Genomic DNA, 24,371 nt, shown 5'->3' on the forward strand with positions numbered 1-24,371 from the left:
ACGGGTCACCTCGCTGCCATCAGCCACCACGCCAAACTTAAGGGTCAGTCTGATCCCACCAAGGCCTTTGTGATCAAAGCAGCCTTGCGAGGGTGGGCCAAACTGGTTCCACGATTCCCTGATCCCAGGTCCCCCATTAGTTTCTCACTGTTACAAGGGATGTTAGACTGTATGGGTAGGGTCACCCACTCAGGGTATGAAGCTACACTGTTCTCGGCCTGTTTTTCCCTAGCCTTCTTTGGCGCCTTTAGGATCGGGGAACTAGTGGCTCGCTCAAAATCTGACTCCTCGGGGGTGGCCTTGAACGTAAAAGATGTAGAACTGGAGCCGGGGTGCCTGAAAATAGTCATGAGACAGTCCAAAACTGACCAGCTGGGGCGGGGGAGGTTATTTGTGCTACACAGCTTGGGGGATGAGAGATATTGCCCGGTAGCTTGGGTCAGAACCTACCTGCCGCTTCGCCCGCGGGGGGCGGGTTACCTGCTGGTGCATCCGGATGGCCTCCCGGTCACCAGATTTCAAGTGGACCACATCCTCAAGACCTGCCTAAGGCTGTCTGGCCATGAGGTTAGGGACAAAAAATTCAGCAGCCATTCGTTCCGCATAGGCGCGGCCACCACAGCGTTCCTGGCAGGACTGCCCGCAGAAGGTATCATGAAGGTGGGGCGCTGGCAATCGCATTGCTTCAAGCGATACATTCGGCCCTAGGAGTGGCCGTGGGGGCAGTGGGACACATTGGTTGGGCTGTCTATTCGGGACCTACAATCCTTTCAGGCCCCCCCCCCCCTTTTTCGCTGGCTCCTGATTGACGTAAACCTTGACTGTAGATGTGCTGATGTTTTGCTGATGTTTTCCGCTAATAAACATATACTCAAAACCAATTTTCTCTTTATTAGGTATGAAGGTGTGGGTAGTTGGTCACTCAATTATTGCAAGACTGGCACATTGGGCGGAGGCAAGAGAGTGGCAGAATGGCTTTGCCAACACGGACATCACGTGGTTGGGTTTCCCAGGCTTGCGCTGGTGCGATCTGTTACGGAAAGTGAAGCAGAGACTCCGGGGAGGGTGGCTCCCGCCCAACCTCTTGGTGGTTCACCTGGGGGGGAATGACCTCACATCACTAGGAAGGAGAGCTTTGCTACAAGACATGAGGGATACTTTCTGCAAGTTGAGCGTGCTGCTGGGGCCGTGTGAACTGTGGTGGTCTGAGATGACACCACGCGCGATTTGGCATGGTGCTCGCTCAGGCGACGCCATCGAGGTGTCTAGAAGAAAAGTTAACAGCGCCATGCGCAAGTTCACTGAACAAAGAGGCTTTGGCTTCATCAGGCATGGCCTTCTGCACGCCAAATCAACGGGATGTCTGAAAGGCGATGGGGTTCACCTCTCGGATCTAGGCATGGAGTTGTTTTTACTGGATCTAGGGGAAGCACTGGCAGCTGCGGGTTGCGAATAATAGGGGACTTTGGTGGGGGGCCCTGGTAGTGACGGTGGCCACTCCCAAGGCTGTGGAGGAGTTACAGGGCGATCCAGGGTCTGCACATACCAAGGGGTATAGCATGCAGCAGCACCGCGTGGTGCTAAGCCAGGATACCCAGGGATGTTTAGCGTGTCCACTGGAAGACCGACGGCGCTCCGCTATCCGACAGGCGGTTGTGGGTCTGAGCAACCGGGGGCTGCCATGTATGCTCCGCCCACCCATCACGGGGGGGCGTGTGAAGCAAGTGGACTGGTGGTCCACGGGTGGTAGGGGGGGACCCTCCCAACATTAGGTATACACCAATTGGCGTTGCCATGGTGACTCTAGGCTTATCAGACGGGCAGGCGGCATAGGGGCTGGCCTGCCCTGGGATCGCCCGTAAGATAACCCACCATGTTTGCATATTGCTTATGCTAATAAACCTGCAGCAATATTTCTCCACTTACATTCAGTGTCGTGTGTTTTTATTTATGTACTTATGTGTGTTGTGACAACTGTTGCCGATATTGGCACTATGTTGTGCAGCCACCAGCAATTCCCTGCTCCGGCTGCTGCTGGTTGCCCTGTGCACGGGATTGGCAAACAGTAATCGTTTTTGCTTCTCGCATGATACGAAACAATAACAATATCTCGTGCTCATTTACACCGCTGACTCAACTTCTTAGAGTAGCACCAGAGACGGGGGATGAAGACATTACCGTAATTCTTGTAATGCACATTGCCTGCATCTGCTTTACTTTGTAACTGGGAAAGAGCTGCCTCCCCATTGGCCGTGCCCTCGTGTTTTTATGAATTGCATATAAATGCTGTGTGTAGTTCCCTCATGCTCGGTATTCTAAGGTCAAACAGACGAGAGAGCGATGCGTCGAGCTTGCAAATAAAAGCTCCTAGCTGCCTTATTTTGCCGACAGGTGCTTCATTGTACACACTTCTAATTGCGAAGCACATCGAGCATGGTAGATGCTGGTCATGTCTGTTTTCATTTCACTGTATTGCTTGTGATGTGCTCTCCAATCCAAGCGACAGCACACGATTCTCCAGTGCGTTTATACACATTTTAAAGCAAATATCTCCTAAGTGTTCATTTATGAATTCCCAAGTATCATTGAACGCATGCATTTTTTGGGTTACTGCATTAGGTTTGAGCATAGAGGGCGTGGCTGCCTCCTTGTGGAAGCCCCTCCGCCCTATCCAACAGGGCAGCGCATGCAGTGCTGTTTTTTCTCCCAACCTTTTTTGGGGAATGCCGCTGCCCGCGTCCCACGCAGAGGGACATCAGCAGGGTAGCCTTCTAGTGGCCGCCCGTCGCAGCATGGCCCCCCCCCCCGCTCCGCCTCGCTAGCGAGGCCGCGCCCAGGGAGGGGAGCTCCCAACAAGTTTGCATCGACCCACCGTGCCTGCTGGCTCACCAGGCGGGCGGAGCAGCGAGGGGCTGCTTGCCCTGGATCGCCCGTAAGATAACCCATTTACCGTCATACTTATGTTGTATGAAATAAACCTGCAGCAGTTTTTCACCCACAATGAAAGTGTCAGTGTAATCCTTGGGTGACGTCTGTGCATGCGTGTTGAGTGGAGCGGATGACGGTGTGGTCACTATGTTCAGGTAGTGGAAGGCAATGCTCAAATCTGCCGGCGGCGCTGCCCTGCTGTTCTTTGTTCGTAGACCTCATTAAACATGCAGTGACACTGGCGGGGTTTTGTACTATTAAAAATGCAGTTTTTTGTTCTTTCAGGGCACCGAAATCCTAGTCGACCTGTATAGTATCATCAGTGGTTATTGCCAATGAACGCGACGTTGAGATATTTTCTTTGTTTTTGTAAGTGGCGCTGGCGCTCATTACCCACAGCAAAAACGGGATGAACAGGGATGCTTTTATAGCATTCATGCATATTACATTTATCACTTTTTGTATATAGCACATCCATTGGGAAGCTGAGCGCATCCTATAAAAACGACCCGGTGACAACCATACTTCCATGTCAGCAGGAGAGGCAGTTGTTGCTGACGCCCTATCCATATCGTCCTCTCATTTGCAGACTTCAAATATATCTTAAATGTCTCTCTTTATAAATTAATAATTACAACATCTCATTGTGCCATCCCGCTTTTATTTTGATGATGTTAATAATGATTCCTTGTTTTTTTGTGCTCTCTCTTTTCTGCAGTTCGGCTGTTTAATAATTGCTATAAGGTTTTTCACGAAAAACAAAACAGCAATGAAAAGGCAGAATGAACATGAGGGGATGAAAGCGGGAAGTGCAGATGCTGCATTCTAGAAAAAGTGACATGAAGGGGTTTATCATGTGCAAACCAGTCTTCGCATAACCGTACCAAGGGCACGCCAATGGCTTGGACCAGGAGCGGTGTAGTTACTATATGGACTTTGATGCTCCCCGACTGGATTCTTCTTTAATTTTATAGAGTCAAAACCCAGAATCAGAGCTGTAGCATTCTCAGTAAGAATGACAGACACGGGCCAAGATTTTTTTTTTTTAAAACCTTTATTTAGCACTGTGTACAAGACAAATACGGGCCTACAACCATCCGGCCGGCCTCGACACTTCTGAAGCTTGATAGCAAAGTATATGTCCACTCGGTGGCACGGCAGCACATAGAAGCATACGACCTATGTTACAATAAATCCACGTGCACCGAGTGGCAGGAGACAGCAAGGTTAATTTTAAAAACAAAATTTTTTTTTTTTTGTAAGGAGATACAGAAACTAGAACGGATCAGTGTACAGAACAGACGATCATATGATAAATGGGTAACAGCCAACAGGAGAGTCAACTAACAGTGAACACATCTAAAATGGCGGCACGAAACTATAATACCAGGATATAATAACGCAGCGAGGTGTGCCTCCCAGCCGCTACCCTCCTAACAGCAGTCCCCCCCACTGATCCTAGAAAAGACGTGAGAAAAGGACGGAAAAAGGAAAAAGAAGGCCCATAGAAATAAAAAAAGTGCCGAAGAAGACCCCCCACCCTACACGCATGCCGAGGCTATGGCCTACCCCCCCCCTAGCTACGTGTCTGTCGCCCCATAGGAACCCGAAATGTAGAATTAAGAAAAGAAGAAAGGAAAAAGAACCATAGAAAAAGAAGAGTGCACTACCCTATTACTCCCAGGAAAAGGAAAAGCGGGGAGGAGCCCACCCCACTGCCGAACTCCCGGACTCCCGCGCCGCCCGTACCTCCTGCGCCATGTACAGCACAGTATCAAAAGACCCACGTAAACCCGGTGGTCCCGAAGCAATACCCCCCAGCACTTCAGTACTTCACAAGTCTGCCCCCCGGCAGAAGAAGGAAACAGGGGGCGAAATCACAGCGACATGTAGCAAAAAACAGGTCATTAAAAACTACTCAGCCAATATAGCAAAACGTGTATCAGTCCAGGTCTCCGTCCGCCGATCCAACCAAAGCGACAACGAGCCTGCCATCACCCCTGTCCGGACCGGCAGATGTGGTTCAGGCCCGTCCATTGCTGCGAGTCACCTTCAGCCAGGACAAAGAGACAAGATGGCCGCTCTCGAGGAAAGGGGACCATAAAGCCGTATCGTACCGCAGGGTCCCAAACGCAGCAGTAACATGCCACAGAAGCTCCAGCGATAGGTGCCTTCAGGGTAACATCTGGCAAGGGAGGTGAAAGGCTAGGTCTCAACAGGTAGTTCGTAGGCAGAGTCACAGCGTTCAAAATGGAGGGTGTCCCTGCAACTGTATCCGTGTCGATGGGTTGATGCGTTACATTGTAGCCAGGAGGACTCCGCGCCACCGCCCCTCCGCTCTGCAACATTGTTTCACCTCCAGGAGAAAACATGGGCGGCGGGGGATCCTCCAGCCGGGGACGTCCCGTTGCGAACAGTGCCTCATCGATTCTCCGGGTCAGCGCCCAGCAAGTACTCTGCATTGCCACTTTTAACGCCACGAGGGCGGCCAGTACATCCCCACAGGTCGGGTCTCTCAGTACCAAGCATCGGTCCGCCCTATCCCGCTGCTCCTCCGATGCGGCAATCAGCTCCGGGGCACATGGGCGCGCAGACCCTGCGAGTCCAGGGTCAGCCAGCGTCTCAGCAAGAAGAACAGGCGCCATCGTCATCTCCACTGCAGGCACTTAGTAGCGGGACAAAAGTGACCATGTATACCGGAGATCCGAGGATGTAGACACCGGAAAAACTTCGTGCTCCACTCGGGAACTGCACAGGGCGAGAGCGCCCCACGGTTGCCGTGCGGACCGGCCGTTCGCCGCAGGAAGACACTTCAAAATAGAGTCCGCTCGCTTTCCTTCAGGGTGGCTGAGGAGAGCTAGTATTAGGGGGCTCCAACGTCGTCCACACCACTGCCAGCGCGGGGGGGAGTCCGACCCGGACGTAAGGGTCCGACTCCCGTCGCACAGCCAGCGTTGTCACCCCCGCGACCACCCGCAGTAATACAGCTCAGCACCCCGTCCACATCCCTCGGCGTCCAGCGGCGGCCATCCACGCAGGGACCAGGGGGAGCGCCGGAGGTCGAAGCAAACACCGAGTCTGCTACCAAACCCGCCGACAAAGGTGTCAGGAGAACGCCAGTCACTTCAGTGCCGGTAATCCGCGGCGGTAGAGCGGCGCAGGTCAGGAGAATTGATCAGGATTATCAAAGGAAGCCAGACGGTCCACGGAGCCGGGAGCTCAAGCGTCCGTCCCGTCGGCCATCTTGGCTCCTCCGTATTTAAAGTATTGTTAAGCAGAATACATGAAGTATCTCACAAGCATGATTAGCAATAAAGAGTACAAATCACAACTCAGAGAACTCGGTAAAGTTCACTGTAAAATCCAGTATAGATTTGCCTTAGACAAGCAGTGAAAGTTTGTTTCAAAGGCGAGGACATTCAACTAGCCTGTAGTCTGGTCCGTTTTATGAGTGCATCAAATACAAAGCTAAATCTAGTAGCAAACTGACAAAGACACTACGAGACTTTGTCCACTTTCAATTTCAGAACCAGCCTCACGATCTTTTATTTGGTAAAAGCTTAATCAATTTTAAAATTTCTGGTCGAAAGCTTCTGCCCCGAACAGAGAAAATTGTTCAAATACTATTATATCTTTTAGGTATGTTAGGAAGGATTAAAACAACTGTAAAATTGATCTACTTATTTTTTTTTAATCTTTGGGCAGAAACTGCCTAAAACTATTAGGGCATTTTTGGATCTATTATCATGATTTTTTAGAAGTGACTTCTTCTTTAGTGTGGTCATAATCTTTTAATGGTTTTATGCAAATGGTAACATTAATTTATCAGTAATAAATAGTAATTTATTGAAACGAAAATACACCCTGTTACAGCTTTGTTTGCACAACAGAAGACGCTGATGCACTTTTCTAGTTCATTTGCACAATGGAAATACTATTACTGTTCACCGCATACTTGCACTTTAAACTTGTTCTGGGTCCCAACGAAGTCCAAATGTAATACAAAGCTGATTTGCACAAAGACCTGTTAGGACAATCAGACCTTAATGTATGATTTCGAATGTAGCAACAAATGATAAGGAAATCCTGGTGAAGTTGTAAAAAGATATGTATAAAAAGTTTACAGTATGGCTTGTAAGCATAGGCTTCTTTTTAGGTCGAGCCTAGAGCAGCGCACATGCGCTGCTCTGCGAGACTTATTGTAAGGGGCTTCAGAAAGCTCACCACACGCTCGTGCGTGTGTGGCCTATTGCTTGCGATTACCCGCACGGGCGCCATGTGTTTTGAATTATCGTGCCCAGACGCAGGCGCGATAATTCAAAACATATGGCCTGGTGCTCGCTCTCGCGCCACTCGCGGGACGCTCCATCGTCATGGCTCATTAAGTGCATCGGTCACGGGCACCCTTAGAGCACGCGCACATGGGCCGCGCGCCACTGCTCCTGCTAGTTTACTTTTTATGTCTTCCACTTTCCTCTTCTCAAATGTTGGCACTTGGCTTGCACTAGAAGACTTCCTGTTGCTTTGGACAGTGACTATAACCTCAGCGCACACAGTGCAGCTCCTCCTATGTCTTGGCCCCCACAGCTTCCCCCTGGACAGAGACCCGGGCCCGGACCCATAGCAGAGACACGCTGAGTCCCGCACAGGGAAAACCCGCTAAACTGGCTTCTGAACGGGTCACTCTTTATTCATATAGGACTTGAAGCTTTTAGAAGTTTGGGACTCACAGCATCATGGGTCACATTTATTTATGCATTTGGAACTCACTGCTTAATAGTTTACTTTTTAATTTACGTATACCGATTAGCGACTCATTGTTAGATCTCACCTACAACAGCGCACACATTACATGCGCTCTTACTTGTGTCTCTCGTGCCCTAACCTCTCTCCACTGGCTGCCGGTGAAGGACAGAGGGTTGTTTACATCTCTCTGCCTAGTACATGAAACACTTTTTAATGCTTGTTACACACCTTTGTCAGTTTGCTGTCTTGCTATAAACCCAGCAGTTGCTTGTGGTCTATGGATGTTTTCCTTCTGTCAGTACATCAGTTTCTCCATTCCGCAATTAGTGGCAGAACGTTTTCAGGGGCAACTGCCTCAGATTTGACCTTGCTTACTCTATCTTTGCAGTAACAATTATTTCTTCAAAACGACAGAAAAGCTCTGAAGACCTAGCTTTTTCTCTCTCTGTTAAATAAGGGTCATTTAGGCACTATGCCCTTGCACCCTTTCTACTATGAACCCCCCTAGTGAACAGTTACCTGCAACAATCTTCAACTGTGCAGTGTGCCCCCGCATGCTTCTTGATGTTGGACCTTATGCATTTTAGTGAATTGTGATCCTCTCAATATCTGCACTGCTCCCTCACACCCTTCTGTCTTTGGAACTCACGAGTGCCAGTAAATGGTGCCCTGCGCCCTTACAATGCAAACAAGCATTGGCATAGCCAATAGGTCTCGCCTTTCGGACCTTATAAGTGTTTAGCAATGCAACAGTTGATGTTGTTGCACCAAGGATATTGTGCTGCAGAAATAAATACTTATAAGGTCCCAAAGGCGAGACCTATTGGCTATGCCAATGCTTGTTAAACAGGTCTTTGATTTTACCAAACCATGATATTTTCTCTTTCTCAGGTGGATCGTAGTACATCATTTTTAATTTGTCAAAGTTCTTAATCAACTAAGCTTTGCAAATCACTTCCTTCACGGCTTCTCCGTATTCTGTCCAATCCCAGCGTGACTCACACTAATGCACCAATCCTGGGCTTCTACGTCCCTCCTGAAAATCTCCAATCCCAGCGCGACTCAACACTAACACACTAATGCTGGGCATCTACGTCACTCCGGTAATTCTCCACTCCCAGCGCGTCTCACACTTACGCACCAATCAGTGAACGCTTCGTCTTTCTACAGCTGACCAATCCCAGCGCGGTCTTTCTGACGTCAGCCTTTCTCGCTACTCCTGCTCTTGCTGACCCCTCCTTTACAAAATTTTATCGGAAAACTTTTCTTACGTTTTCTTTAATCAAAATCTGTTAGTAGCAACATTTTCGCTAAACCAAAGAGATAGCTTTGTTCATTTACACAAGAATTCTGTCTTTCCAGTAGGCAGCGCTTACCTCTACCCTACCACAGAATTTTCCATTACGCCGATAAAGTAGCACTTCCATCTACCTTACCCTTCTATCAATTAAAAGGCAAACTGTTTCTCTGGGGGTAAAACACATGTGGAGACTACAATGCTCCTGAGAATTAAGGCCAGAGTTTCACAAGAGAACCTATTACTCTGCCACTCACACACATTCACACAGAGATTTCCCTAACATAACACAATTCCGTGTTATCACAATTCTTGAAACCAGACAATGTTCAATTCCATGTGACTTCTCTCGCCACATAAATCCACTCCCTACTTCTCAGAAGCTTCAATTTCCCACTACATTTAACGTAGACAATACTCAACATAAAGTGTTCAACATAAATCAATAATCACCAAACCAATGCAATAAAACCATCAATCTGCTACCAAGAAATCTGATGCAGCGCAAGAGGTAATATTTACATATTCTCCCTATGTCACAGATTCGTAATCACAACAACTCATCCATACACTCATTCATTGGTGGGGCCCATAACACCAACACGCACTCGTCTCATTCGAATCCATACATAGAAGAAAAAGCGCTGGACATGTGGGTACCTTATTACCTATCAGGATAAATTTTCTTTACATTATATACATTTTATACATATGTACCTACAGAATCCTGACCTTAATATCAAGGCACTCCACCACTTGGTCGATGAACCAATTAGTTGGACTGCTTGATGGTGAATTAGAACCAGCTAAATCACAATTAAAACCTAGGAAACATTTGATTATTTTCTGTAATCAATTAAAGAACCACAAACTCACTTCTTATTAATTCAATTTTTGTTTATCTAATAATAATTTTTTTCTGCATTAGCATTTATGCACTACAGTTCATAATATAAATTCAGTTTTATTTTCCAAGAGAAACCAGACATTTAGTAAATAAGCATGAATTTTAAACGCGCAGTTAATTAATTACCAATTAGCAAGCGTCGGCGACTTCCTGAGTAAAACAGAGAGTTATCCGCATTCTCTGGTACAATCTCCAGGATAGACTGTCCGACCCAGAGCAAAGATCAAACCATCAGTCAAAATAACTTCCCGAAAACCAAAGAAACCCAAGGCAAACCACGGAAATCGTCACCAGCTCAATGCAGAACCAACGCCATGAAAGATCAGCCCGTTGTGTGTCCCCCTTTGGAGGATGAGGGCTTTATATACCCTTTTTCCCTCTTACTTCATGCTAACTTGCAACAATTTAGGGGTAGAGAAATGTTCTGATTGGACAGTTCGGGGTTATCTGTAAATGTTCTAAAGTTTCCCAGGGTAAACTGGTTTTCCATGAGACTTGGCATAGGAAGCCGAAAATTGTATAATGTTCCTTTCGCTCCCAGGCGAAAATTGCGAATGTAACTTTTAGAGGAAGAGAAGACACTCTTCCACAGGTTCTGTATTGTCCCTTCTGCTTTTCTCACACCGTCGTCAGTTGGCAGGCAACCATTTTCCTATCCTTGAAAGGAACACGGTGTCACAGAATTGGGGTCATTTGGAGATCTCCATAGCCATCTGATTCTGCGCAGAAACCATCGCGCTCACATGGTAGCGTTTTCGGTAGAGACTCCATCTTGGGTACTGCGGCCTACTAGGCCCGAATGCCAACTTAAGCAAAAACAGACATAACAGTAATTAAAACATAGAAATGGAGATTCTAATGTTTAAACCCACACTAATCCCAATATATATTAGTATTTCCCTAGCTGTAGCAACATTTAAAGCGATAATACTCACCATTTTGTAATGTTGGAAGCACAAACAATCACAAAGCAACATAAATCATGCAATTTTCTATTGCACCACAATCTAAAGTTAGTTTGCGTACTATAATTAATTAATTAATTATTCTGCCATGCAATTAGCATTTTAGTCCCACATGTATCTTGGGTTTATCATGGTGTAAAAGTTGATTAGTAAAATTTCACTGCAAACCAGTTAGTGCAAGTTAGATTTAGAATGATTACGTAATTAATTTCATGCAATTTAGAGGAGGTATACAAAATTTTGTTTTACCTGCTCCATCAATAACGAAAGGAAGAAAACTCTGCTACAAAGTCTGTTTGGAAAAGAAGCTCAAAAAAGTTTGAGAACCTACCCATATGTCCCTCGCCCAAGGGCATGGTAGCTGTCCAGTACAATGAATATACAGAAACTATTGAGTGCCTTAATGCACATTTTACTGATGAATCCCTTATTGTGATAGAGAGACATACTTTTTATACCCAAGTTCAGCTTCCTAATGATTCTTGCTTGCCAGCTTCATGTTTATCTACATTATATAATGTGAATTGGATGTGACATTGGATTTCTGTATAAGAGACCAAACTGTAGTACATGGTTTCAATAAAATAATCGAGAACAGCTTCTGAGGCACAGAAAGTTGACACTCAAAGAAACTGTTGATATTGTTAAAAATACAGAAGTCTCTCTAAGTTCTGTCAGGGTGGTAGGAGACTTACATTCACCAGCCGACTAGGTTTGTGCCATCAAAAGCCAAGTTTCAACTGATCCACAGGATCAGGCCAAGGACAAGACTAAAGCTATTCCCAATTCCAATTTGTATCATAGATGTTTGTGGTGTGGATCGTGTCCCCACTCAGCCAGCATAAAAGCTATCTATCCTTCAAAAAGCAATGCTTCAGGTGTAAAACAAATTGCCATTTCTTTACTGTCTTCTACAGAACATCAAGAGGATCAACTCTATACAGGATCAGGAGAGCAATTGCTTGGACTCCAATATTAAAAGGATGGTAAGCAGGTATGGCTCCATACATCCAGTTGTTACTAACGTGCCGTATGCTTTAGCTGAGAGTTTGCTAAGCTCCACCTCTTCTCTTTGTACCATTGTATATCCCATCCACTCTTTCTTGACCAGGGTTTTCATGGCCCTAGTGATACTTGTAGGGTAATTAAAAAGAGCATGTATCCCTATCATTGCCAGTTGTGTTTTAATATATTACAACCATTCAATACTGCCTGCCTTGTCTGACTTCAGGCAATCATTGATTACGGCCTTGGTTAATGCCACTTCAGAGTGAAACCAAACTGATATCCATACCATTAAAGGAGCTAACAAAATGAGGTCTCATCTCTTACGTGCTCAAGGCCTAGTTCTTTGTGAAAAAAGGGATGCCGGTACATACCTGGGTAAGTGTAAGAGATTGCGTATAAATGTATTTTCTGCAAGCTGTAGTAGGGTGGGCTCATGTATTCCCCATATACCTGCTCCGTAGGTGGCGGCAGAGACACATATAGCCTTGTATATGTTAAGCAGCACACCCATTGGAGAAGTTCCTAGTTAGCAAAGGGCGGGCCCGTTTAAGCCCGTTCAAGCACGGTCAAGACCGGACCGGGCCCCCTCTCTTGATTGTTTTGCCTGTGAGGAGAAATTATGGCCACACGGTCGAGAACACAGTCATCAACCTCAATGATTTCAGGTACACTGGACAATTTTCTTATTAGGGCAAACTCGGTGGTTAATAATGAATTGGTAATGTTGGAACAACGACTCTCGGAAGGCATTGAAAGTGCCAGGAGATCTTCTCTCGGCCTACTAGCAGCTGTAAGAACCCCGGAGAGATTGGATAACTCTCATACTGCCCTAATGAACAGCATTGATCAAACAATAGATTCGGTACTACATGATTTAAGATTTAGTTCAACTGTGGCACCGGATGTTCCTACAGACCAGGGGAAGGAAATACCTCCAACTGTAGCTCATGGTTCACGGGAGGGGGCGATACCCAAAAGGAAAAGTGTGAGGAAGTTGAAGGGTGGTAAAAAGCCTAGGCTAGATACTGACGCCTCATCTACTGAGTTATCAGGTATTATTGAAAACCAGACTCTAGCACCCACAATAAGTTGTAATCAAACTCCTCAACCCCCCCCACCCCTCAACAGAGTTGTTGGATCAGAGCGAGACAGTGAATTGCTTGTTAGCTCACTAGTTAATGCGCTAAAAGTTTTAATTCACCCCCTTTTGGCTAGATTTGATTCCATCAATGACACGCTTATAGAAATAAAAAAAAGCTACTGGAACTATTACTAACTGTTTGTTAAACAAAGGAAGTTCTATTCCCAAAATGAATAATGATGCCCAAAAACAATTACCTGAGTCCTTGTCCCTTAGGGGGGAAAGTTCAGGAGCTCCACCCAAAAAAGCAGGAGGGGGGGTGGTTACTGACCAACAGGCCTTGGCTCAATCTACGAATCCCCAACAGACTTCTGTCGCTCCCCCCTACCCCATCCAGAATTGTTTATCTGCTCAATCTAGGCCTGTGGACAATGCTGAAGAATCGAATGCCTATAGTGGCATAATTGGAAACAACACCAGTGCGCAGGGTAAGCTGAGTAGGAAGGATGTGATTAATTTACCCCCCGAGGCGGCCCCTTATGTACTTGTGTTGGCTGGAATTCCTAAGTATACCAACTCTGATGTAGAAACCTATGACTCTCTTAAAAACAAAGTCACAAGTTGGTTAAATACCCACAGGCCACTTCCGCATTTTGTAACCACGGCTGTTTTGATGGTTAGGAGGATTAATTGGTTGGGAAATTCACCTAAACGTTATAAGGGCGATTGTGTCCTGGTGAACTTCAGAGACCCTAATATAGTAGCATACATCCTCAATTGGAGGGGAAAACACCGAGAGACCTGTATTCAACCTTTACCACTCTCCTATTTCTACCCCCCCTTAAATAACAATGCATATGCTGAGAATGCAGAGGGATGGACTAGGGTGGGCTCACTCTCTTCTGCTCCTCGTAATTGTGATAATTCCTGGCCATATCAGCCTACTGCTTATACTGTTCCATGCCACAATAGGTTTAGTCCACTCGAAGAGGTGGACTGACTGCAGGCTGGATCTACCTCTATTGTAGATGAATGTGATTCCGTATTTGTGCAGACTGAGGAGATTCCACCAATTGATATTACCAACAACGATCTCCGATGTATTTCAGTTAACGCTGGTATATCTGCCGACCACCCATGTCCTAGTTCATCACTAAAGATCCTTTCCTGGAATATAGCGGGTCTTAACAATAAACTTGATTGCCCCGAATGGGGCCTTTTTATAGATCAACATGACATATGTTGTTTCCAGGAAACATGGGCTAGGATTAATTATCATCGAGTAGGATTTGCCTCCTTTTTTATCCCGGCAATTTGGGGAGGTAGAGGCCGACCGTCTGGTGGCCTCATCATTTGGGTGGCATCTCATTTGGGTTGTACCGTTACCCCCATTAGTACTGGATCTGATGATGTTCAAGCCATAATAGTGAAATGGCACAGCAGGGTACAGATGGCCCTGGTTAATATCTACTCCAGACCGACTAGTATTTCTACAGAATCAAAAGCTGTGGAGGTTTTATCAACGGTACTGGCAGAGCTACCTGAGGGTATTCCTCTTGTGGTGGGTGGGGACTTCAATTCCCACTTTGAACCCTTAGAGGGTTTATTAGATCCCATAAACCAAGAAGAGGATGATTCCTGGGACATCCCACAAGTAGCTGGTCCCATAGTAAGATCATGGACCCCATTGGCACTTCAAATTACCTCTCTATCGTTGGCCCATTCCATCAGAGCGTGTAACGGACGCTCCAAATCCGATAATCCCCCGAAGTCGACCTTTAATGTATCGGGCAGAGAAGCCCATCTCGATTACATCTTTGTTAAGTGCAAGGAATGGAATCGAGTTTTGGACTTTCTGGTGTTTCCAAGGAGGGAAAGTGATCACAACCCTTTAATTTTGGATTATGCTCTGTCCGGTTTGGGTCCTATTGAACCCTTGATGACTCCAGACAGAACTGAGAATCTTGCCCTCTCCAATAATAGACGGAGGGTGAAATGGTCGAAATTGGTCAGCAATCCGGAGGACATCTCCAAAATTTATGGGAAGGTTAGCTTAGCTTTGGAACAAATTGCTGACCGTATTGAGTCCCAATTAGTTTTGGATATTAATAGTGAGATTGCTGTACATAATGATGCACTCTATGCAAGTTTAGGAGATATCTTGAATCCTGTAGTTCCCCTAAAGAAACACCAACCCAGGAAACATGCATGGTATAATCGAGCTTGTAGACTCGCAAAAGCTGATCTAATGACAGCATTAAAGGAAAATGCTGAGCGAGATCTAATCAAATACAAAAGGCGTGTGTATTGTTATTTGATTCACCACGCCAAACTTGAGTGGGCCAGTCAGAACTGGGCCGATCTAACATCTGCTTTGGCGGAACGAGACTCCTTTAGATTTTGGAAAATTGTCACCACCGGTTCCACTGATATGGTCTCTGCTATTAGCCCGAATATTGCCCCGCAAGTCTGGGAGGATCATTTTACACTTTTGTACAACAACCCAGCCCCTCGCCCAACTCCTCTTTTATCTGAATCACCACTGATTGATGATTCCACTTTTAATCCAATTACTTTTACTATATCTGAAGTCCTGACTGCTATCGCCGCACTCCCAGCAGGGAAGGCTCCAGGCCTTGACAAGGTCCCTGGCGACCTTTATAAACATGAACCAGAAGTCTGGGCTCCTTATCTTTTAATTATATATAATGGGATCGCAAGGGGTATGAAGATTCCTTCTACTTGGCTGGGCGCGGAGGTGGTCCCCATCTATAAGAAGGGATCGCCTCTCCTCCCAGTCAATTACCGGCCTATCAGCCTTATCGACGTAGCCCAAAAACTGTTTGCCAGACTAATTATCAATCGTATACTGGACTGGATTGATGAGGAGGAGATCCTAAGCCATTATCAGGCTGGCTTTAGGAAATCTGTATCTACTATTGATCAGATTTTTAGGTTTAACATGCTCTACTGGAAAACTGTCATGGTTGAAGGTGGATCCCTATACACAGTTTTTGTAGATCTTCGATCAGCCTTTGACTTGGTCCCACGGACCAAGCTATGGGCTGTTCTTCGTGAATTAGGAATTCCACCTTCCCTTCTGGACATCATAATCCGATTACACACTGAAAACTATGCTAAGGTTAGATGTGGGAGAGAGGGAAAATTATCAGCTAGTTTCCCTGTCAACAGAGGTGTCCGCCAGGGCTGTGTCCTGGCTCCCACTCTTTTCTGCCTATACGTAAATGGAGTTATCTCCTACCTAAACAAGGTTCCAAACAGAGATGCCCCAAAGCTGGCTGGAGTGGGGATTTCGGCAATTATGTTTGCTGATGACACCTTGCTACTTGCCAAATCCCCTATGGGTATCCAGCGGGTATTGGATGGGTTTGTTTCCTTTTGCCAGGACAGGGGCTTGGAAATCAATACTTCAAAAACAAAATTTATGATTCTGAACCCCCCAAAAAAATCCCGGCCAAACCCAACCATTGACGGAATTGGTTTGGAGAGAGTCCGTGTGTTTGAGTACTTAGGAGTGACAATAAATGAAAACTTCACATGGACTCAACACCAAACCAAATCACGATTAAAATTAACACAGAAAACTGGGGCGATTGGCAAACTCTGGAAAAACTCCTACATAAAACCAATTGGCCCACCTTTAGAAATTTATAAGGTACAGGCCAGAGCGGCAGTAATCTATGGGGCGGAACTATGGGGCAATAATTGCCTGCAATCATTTATGGTCGTGGAAAATAACTTTCTACGACAATTATCATCTCTACCGGCTAGCACCCCACTTCTTCCCCTTAGGCTGGACCTAGGAATTAGATCCATTAAGGAGGAATTAGCCTTAAAGCCTCTAACCTTTTGGCGACGTTTATGGGCAACCGCGGAACTCAATACCTATAGACAAGAACTTTCAGATTTACTGAAGTACCAAACTATACAAAACCTTCCTTGGTTAAGGTATATCAAGACAGAGTGTGATAGGTTGGGTTGCCCCTCCCTATGGAGTTCTCCAGAAACTGCATCCAAGGCCATATCACGTAAAGCCCTGGTAACATTGTTTTATGAAAGAAATTGCTCGGTCTGGCTGACCTCTGATAATTTGGGCTCTATGACAAGATCATTCATTTTAATGAAAGATTATTATAGGTTGGAGATGGTCTTGGATGATATTTACCCCACAACCTTAAGAAAAATGTATCTACAATGGAGATATAATTCCCTTCCCATCCGCGCTCTTACGAATAGATGGCGCCCCTCAACTGATCTTAATTGTCCCTCTTGCACCACTCACTCTGAAAATGACCTCCATGTAATTTTCTTTTGTCCTCTATACATAGAATCCAGGAAAAAATGGATTATCCCCCTATGTAAAAAATGGGGTTTTAGAAAACACATGGAGGCATATCGATTATTAAAAACGGATCTATCGCCTCTAACCGTTTTTGCAGTTAGCAAATTTTTAGATGCAATGTGGAAAATAAGGAGAAAGCATTGTAAATATGATACCATCTAGTTTTACACTTCTCTGCTAGAACGAATGATGCAAACTATGTCTGTTAACGTGATTAGTGGCTTTTCCAATCATAACTGTATGATGGATATACTCTTTTCTTTTTTCTTGATTGTAAAAACTATGAAATTTTATGTCCAATTGTGTTATAATTGTGGAATTTATGTTTTTTTGTGTTATCTTTTATGACTCATCGTAGTCGAAATAAAGATTAAAGAAAGTTTCTTAATGAACTTATGAATCACTCCAACATCTTGTTCAAACTGAGAGTATCTTACCCAGGCCAAGTGTTTCCAATTGCATGCCTTGTCAAATGGTATCCCTAAATACGTAAATGTACTCACTGTTTCCAATCTAGTGCCCTGGATAAAAAATGGTCTAATCTTCCTATTAGAGGGGCTACAAATCATAGTAAAGGACTTTGTTTTGTTGGCTTGTAGACCTAGGGATCCCATAAATGCCACAAGTCCCTCCAGCAACCTCTGAAGACCCAAAGCTGTTCTCGAAATAAGGACACAGTCTTCCGCGTACCATAAATTCAGTGTTGGCTGTGGTCCCTGCTCTTGGAGAATCTGCCACACTTTCTCCTAGGTGTTTCTCCAGAGCATTGATTTAAATGCTGAAGAGGAAGGGGGTCAGGACACACCCTTGACATGCTCCCATGCTGATTTTGAAAAGGGGGAGCACACCGTTAATGCCATACCTGACACAGCCCTCAACGTCCTCATGTTGTTTACTTAGGATGTGCACCAACCCGGCCTCTGCGCCCAAGTCCAGCAATTGGACCCAGATTTTACCTCTGTCAACATTGTCAAATGCTGAGCTTAGGTCCATGAAGGCGAGGTATAACAGTTCTTTCTTAGCCTGTACATATTTGCCATGAATTAGGGCAGGTTTGAGGCATTGGTCCATTGTTCCCAGTCCCCTCCTAAACCCAAACTGGACTGGTGTCAGGATCTCGTTATCAGTTGCCCAATTCTCCAGACCCTCCAAAATTGTCCTGCCCAAAATTTTAGCTGTGCTATCTATAAGCGATATTGGGCAATAACATTTGGGGTCCCCTCTGCCATCTTTATTGATAATTGGGACTATAATGGCACTGGACCAGGACTTGGGGGGCCCACACAGGATAGCACTGTTTAGAATGTTAACCAGAATGGGTGCCCATAGCTAAGTATTGTTTTTACAAAGATCAACTGGCACCCTATCCGGCCCGGGCACTTTATTAGTTGGGCATCTTGCGAGAGCTAGAGTAACTTCATCTAATCCGATAAGCATCTGATAGTTCCCTAACCTCACTCAAATCAGTCGGCAATTTCTCATGATTTTTATTATGGGGGTCATTAAAGACCTGGCTAAAGGGAGTGTTAGACCTGGCACCATTGGCGTGGGTCTCCCTTCCATTTTTTTGCTATTGCCTCATCTGTTTTTGCTCGTCTAGATGCTTTGGGCACTTTGCCACTGCTGTTCAGTGCCAAAGTGCAAGTGCTCCCTTTTTAAATTGATGTAATGGATTAGTGATTCCATTATTGGCTGATTTGATTTACTTGTCAGACCCTAGTACAGTGCGGCATATGTGCCCAGGGCCTGTAAATCAAATGCTGCTGGTGGGCTTGCAGCACTGATTGTGCAACCCACAGAAGCAGCTTGTAAAATGTGGCTCAGGCCTGCCATTGCAGAGCCTGTGTGCAGTCCGGGACTGCGATGTCGACTTGGCAAGTGCACACTCTTCTGCATGTTAGTCACCCCTAAGGTAGGCCCAAGGTACCCCTGTGGGCAGGGTGCATTGTATGTGAAAGGTAGGACATGCCCTGATATGTGTGGCATGTCCTGATAGTGAAATACTGTCAATTTCGTTTTTCACTATTGAAAGGCTATCTGTTCCCATAGGCCAGAATGGGCAATTAGTTTATAACATCTTATAAACATAACTGGCCCTAGGAACAAGATAGGAAAATAAAGTTTAGTATGCCTGAACGCAGAATGTTAAAGTGCATCTTTTGGTGAGGGTGATTTTTACATTCTGTGTTTGAAAATACCACTTTTAGAAAGTGGGTATTTACTTGCCTAACCATCCAGTATGCCTCTGCTAGGTTTGTGTATTGCATGTCTGGCTTGTGAGTGACAGGAGCTGGGACAGGGCTGTGGCTCCAGAAGTCTGATAAGTCAGGGCTGGGCTGAATGGGACCTGGGTTGAATTTAGAATAGGGGGGGAGATTTCCTTTCACCTGCCTGGACCTGGTCTGCCTTCAACAATGCTGTCTCCACCTCCTGCCAGGAAGCTGCACCACTGATGACAGAACTGGTTTTGGCAGGCTACAGACACTCTCTGCCTTCAGAGAACAAATAATTTTGGTGTATACAAAGAGGGGCCTAGACCCCAGACTTTTAGATCCCTTCTGGGAAATCAAGAGGAACCTTTGCCAAGGAGAAGTGCCAGATAAGCTGAGGAGGAATACTGCCCCTGTGCTGTTTGCTATCAGGGGTTGGCCTGCAGTGGCTGCTTGCTGCCAAGGAAAGGAGAAGAAGGACATTGCTGTTTGCTTTGTCACCTGCTTGAAGAAAAGATCTCCAAGGGCTTGAAACTGAGCTTGCCTCCTGTTCTGAAGTCTCAGGGACACAAGGACTTCACAACCAGCTCCCCTGAATTTCCATGCTGGGCATTTTAGCCTGCAAAGAGGTGCCTGCTGCTGTTTAGGACCTCCAGAGACTGTTTGTCGTTGGGAGCTGGAAGATCAATGCAACGAGAAGAAGGTGTGGCAACCGCACCGATTCCCGGCGCATCACCGAGTCACGGGGAAGAAGAGTGCCGCATCTGCACTTGGTTCTGAGGCCTCGCCGAGCATCCAGGCAGAAGCGCGCAGCATCCACACCGGGTCCCGACGCATCGCCGAGAAGACTGTCGCAGCACCTGCCGTGCGGCTGCAAACATACACGCATCGTACTGGATCGTCGCATTGCCTCAAGCTGCGATTATGTCGCATCGCACCGGATCGTCGCATCGAGGCGACATCTTGACGCATCGTAACCAGAACGCAGTAAGAAACCGGCGCATCCCCTCGTCTCCGGTAAGGAACCGATGCATCACCTCCCCTGCGCTGCAGTAAGGAACTGACGAATGACCTTCCCCGAAGCAAGGAACTGATGCATCTCCTTCCCTGTGACCCTTTTGTTTGTATTGTGTGACGCATCTGAGGTACTTTGTGAGAAAAGTGTTGCATTTACAACTTGCATTGAACTGAACTATTTCTACCATTTGAAAGTCTTATTTTTAATACTGTATTGTGGATTTTTGAGATTTGGTCTTGTTTAGATAAAGTTACTTTTTTTTCCAAACTGGTGTGGTGTTCCTTTGTATTGTTTCTGGTGGGGGAGTTCCTCCCAGGGAGGGCAGCAGTGTGTCTTCAAAGGGTCTGTCTCCAGAAGAGTTGGAGGACAGGGAGAAAAGCAGAGTGCATGCGATGGAGCTTGCTAAGCTCAAACTGGGGAGCCAGGGTGACATAGAGAATAAGAAATTGGAGTTGGAGAGCAAGAGATTGGCCATGGAGGAAAAGAAGATGCTTTTAGAGCATGAGAGAGTGTTGAGGAAGCTGGAGCTGAAGGCGAAGCGCTTAGAGACCACTCCCTCTGGTGGCAGCACACTGTCAGTGCCTGTAGAAGGAAACGTATCTATTCCCAAAGATGTGATTAAGGATTTCCAGAAGCATGAGGACATTCGGCAGTGGTTTAAGGCTTATGAGGTAGCCATGATGTCCCATAGAATCCCTGAGAAAGATTGGGGAGAGGGGTTGTGGGGCCGCTTCATGGGTGAAGGAAGGAAAACCTTGCTGGCATTGCCCACTGAGGATCAGGTGTCCTATGCCCCCATGAAGGAAGCCTTAGTAGCCAGGTTTGGGTTGACCCCAGAGCTTTATAGGCAGAAATGTAGAAATAGCAAGAAGCTGAAGCCTAGCACCTGGGTGGAATATGTGTCTTTTTTTTGCAGAGTATTGGATGGTTGGGTGAAGGGTAGCAAGGCAAATGATTTTCAGGTGCTCTATGATTTGATTGCATGGGAGCTCTTGTCCAGTAGTTGTTTTCCAGAGCTACGCCAGCACCTGATTGATAGTAAGCTGACTGATCCCAGGAAGCTTGTTGTGGAGGCAGACCGCTGGGCCAGTACACGGATCCACAAGGGTCTTGGGGGAGACTCCGCCAAAAATGGGCAGGGTCTCCAGCAGAAGAGTTGGGGGGGACAAGGATAAACAAAAGGAGTTCCAATAAGGGCCCCAAAGTAATCTCCAAGGGAACCTAGGTAAGGGTTCCCACTCTCCAGCGGACAAAAGACCATGGGTCCAGCCAGGTAATCCTCTGCAGAAGGGTCCCAAAACCTGTTTTAGCTGTGGTCAGGTGGGTCACTTCAGGGGAGATCCTAAGTGTTCCAAACCAGTTACCACTGCACTGACTGGTGCACCGCCCCGGGAAATGGCTAGTGTAGCCTTGGGGGAGGAGATGGGTGCCCAAGGTGGGTGGGGTCCCGCACGGATGTCCCTGGTCTCTTTAGGAGACAGTGAGATGGTCCTTAGGGCTCATCTGCCTGATAACACTAAAAAATACAGGCAGTGGGTGACCATCAATGGCCATAGATTGGAGGCTCTGAGAGACACCAGAACTAGTGTGACAGCTGTCAGTTGTCGGCTGGTGTCTATAGAGCAGGTGGTCCCTTACACATTCCAGCCTGTAATTGCCGCTGACAACTTAGAGTGCCTCTGCAAAGTGGCACAGGTTCCCTCTGAGTGGGGGGGTCTCAGGTAACTTGAAAGCAGCTGTGAGGCCAGCCATGCCTGTTGACTGTCTGCTAGGCAATGATTTGGAGAGCTTCCCTTGAATGGGCATGTGTGACCACTCGGTCAATGGCAGCCGGTAAAGGCATTCAAGAGGACCTGGAGCCTGAAAGAGTGGCCCAGGTACCTGCCTTAAAGAGAAGATGCAGGGGGCGCGGGAAACCGGACCCTGAAGTTCCCATGGTCCAGGAGGAGGCAAACCTTGAGGGGGATGCCCTGGAGCCTACAGGGGAGCAATTAGCTAAACTGGGGGACCTGCCTGAGCTGACCCATTGGCAGCAGGAAGGAGGCCCCTACAGAGAAGAGTTCTGCGAGGAACAGAAGAAGTGCCCTTCTCTTATGGGTTTGCGGCAACAGGCTGCAAACCAGGCAGCAGGTCATCAGTCTGGATCACATTGGATTTACTGAGAGAATGGTCTCCTGTATAGCAAGCCTAAGGTTGCTGAGCCTGGGTCAGCCCATGTGCTGGTAGTACCCCAGCGCTTCAGAGCCTTCCTACTGGGTCTGGCTCATGATGTACCTTTAGAAGGACATTCGGGGCAAGACAAGACCTTTGAAAGGCGTGTCACCCACTTTTACTGGCCCCAAATGTGCAAGAGTTCAGATACTCATTGCAGAACTTGTTAGACTTGCAAGGCAAGTGGTAAGAGTGGAAGAAAGCACAAGAATCCTATCCAACCTTTCCCTGCGGTCAGCACCCCCTTTGAGAGGGTGGGCATTGACATTGTGGGGCCTCTGGATCCCAAGACGGCCATGGGCAACAGGCTCATTCTGGTCTTGGTGGACCATGCCTCCCGGTACCCGGAAGCCACCCCTCTCCAGACTGTGACTGCCCTCATGGTGCGTCAATGGGGTTTTTGTCTCCCATGTGGGGTTCCCCAGAGAGGTGGTGTCAGACCGTGATAACAACTTCATATCTAAGTATATGAAGTCCCTGTGGCAGGAGTGTGGTGTAACCTATAAGTTCACCACTCCTTACCAGCCCCAAGATAATGGGCTGGTTGAGAGATTCAACCGTACCCTGAAGGGAATGATAATGGATCTTGAGGAACCCATGAGGTGTAAGTGGGACGTCCTCTTACCATGCCTTCTGTTTGCCTACAGAGAGGTGCCACAGTCTCTTTGAACTGTTGTACGGCTATCCTGTAAGAGGACCTCTGAGTCTGGTGAAAGAAGGCTGGGAGAAAGCTCCCCGAAAACCTCCCCAGGATGTATATAGCTACATGCTGGCCTTCAGAAACCAGACTAGGTGTTTCAGACAACTCGCTCAGGCGATTCTGGAAGCCAGCCAGGAAGAGATGAAATGGTGGTATGATCAGAATGCCACTCTGATCGAGTTTCAGCCTGGACAAAAGGTTTGGGTCATGGACCTAGTGGAGCCTTGTGAGTGCCAGGATAAGTGGACTGGAACATTTGAGGTGGTGGAGCGCAAGAGTGAAGTCACCTACTTGGTGGACTTGCAGTCTCCTAGGAATCCTTTGCCGGTCCTACATGCGAACCGCCTGAAGCCCCACTTGGAGAGGTCCGAAGTGGGCATGCTCTTAGCAACAGATGCTGGGATAGAAGAGGAGACCGAGCCACTTCCTGACCTCCTGTCTGCAAAGGAGCAAGATGGGTCAGCGAATGGTGTGAACCTCTCTACGCCCTGACTCCTGAGCAGCAGGATGACTGTCGCCAACTGTTGGGACAGTTTTCGGATCTGTTCTCCCTGACCCCTGGTGTCACTCAGTGATGCGTCCATGATGTGGACACTGAGGACAGTCCTCCAGTAAAACATAAGATTTACAGAGTGACTGACAGGGTCAGAGCTTGCATCAAGGAAGAGGTCTCCAAGATGTTAGCACTAGGGTGATTGAGTCCTCAAACAGCCCTTGGGCCAGCCCAGTGGTCTTGGTCCCAAAGGCTGCCGCACCCGGTGCCACACCAGAACTCCGGTTCTGTGTGGACCACCGAGGGCTCAATTCAGTCACCAGGACTGACGCGCACCCCATCCTCAGAGCTGATGAGCTCATTGATCGGTTGTGGGCTGCCTGGTACCTGAGTACGTTTGACTTAACGTCTGGGTACTGGCAGATCACCTTAACTGATGGGCAA

General features: G+C 46.9%; 1 protein-coding gene across 1 annotated transcript in view; it reads left to right on the top strand.

Moving 5' to 3' along the window:
* The window catches only part of LOC146809548 (galactoside alpha-(1,2)-fucosyltransferase 2-like), a 183,237-nt gene that overhangs the window by 124,784 nt on the left and 34,082 nt on the right, over positions 1-24,371 (top strand). Inside the window, exon 2 of the mRNA XM_085614355.1 lies at positions 11,761-11,837. The gene's annotated coding sequence lies outside the window, so the exon portion shown is untranslated. The remainder of the gene's footprint in view (positions 1-11,760; positions 11,838-24,371) is intronic.

This window comes from Triturus cristatus, chromosome 7 (genome assembly GCF_964204655.1).
Source record: "Triturus cristatus chromosome 7, aTriCri1.1, whole genome shotgun sequence".
Lineage (NCBI taxonomy): Eukaryota > Metazoa > Chordata > Amphibia > Caudata > Salamandridae > Triturus > Triturus cristatus.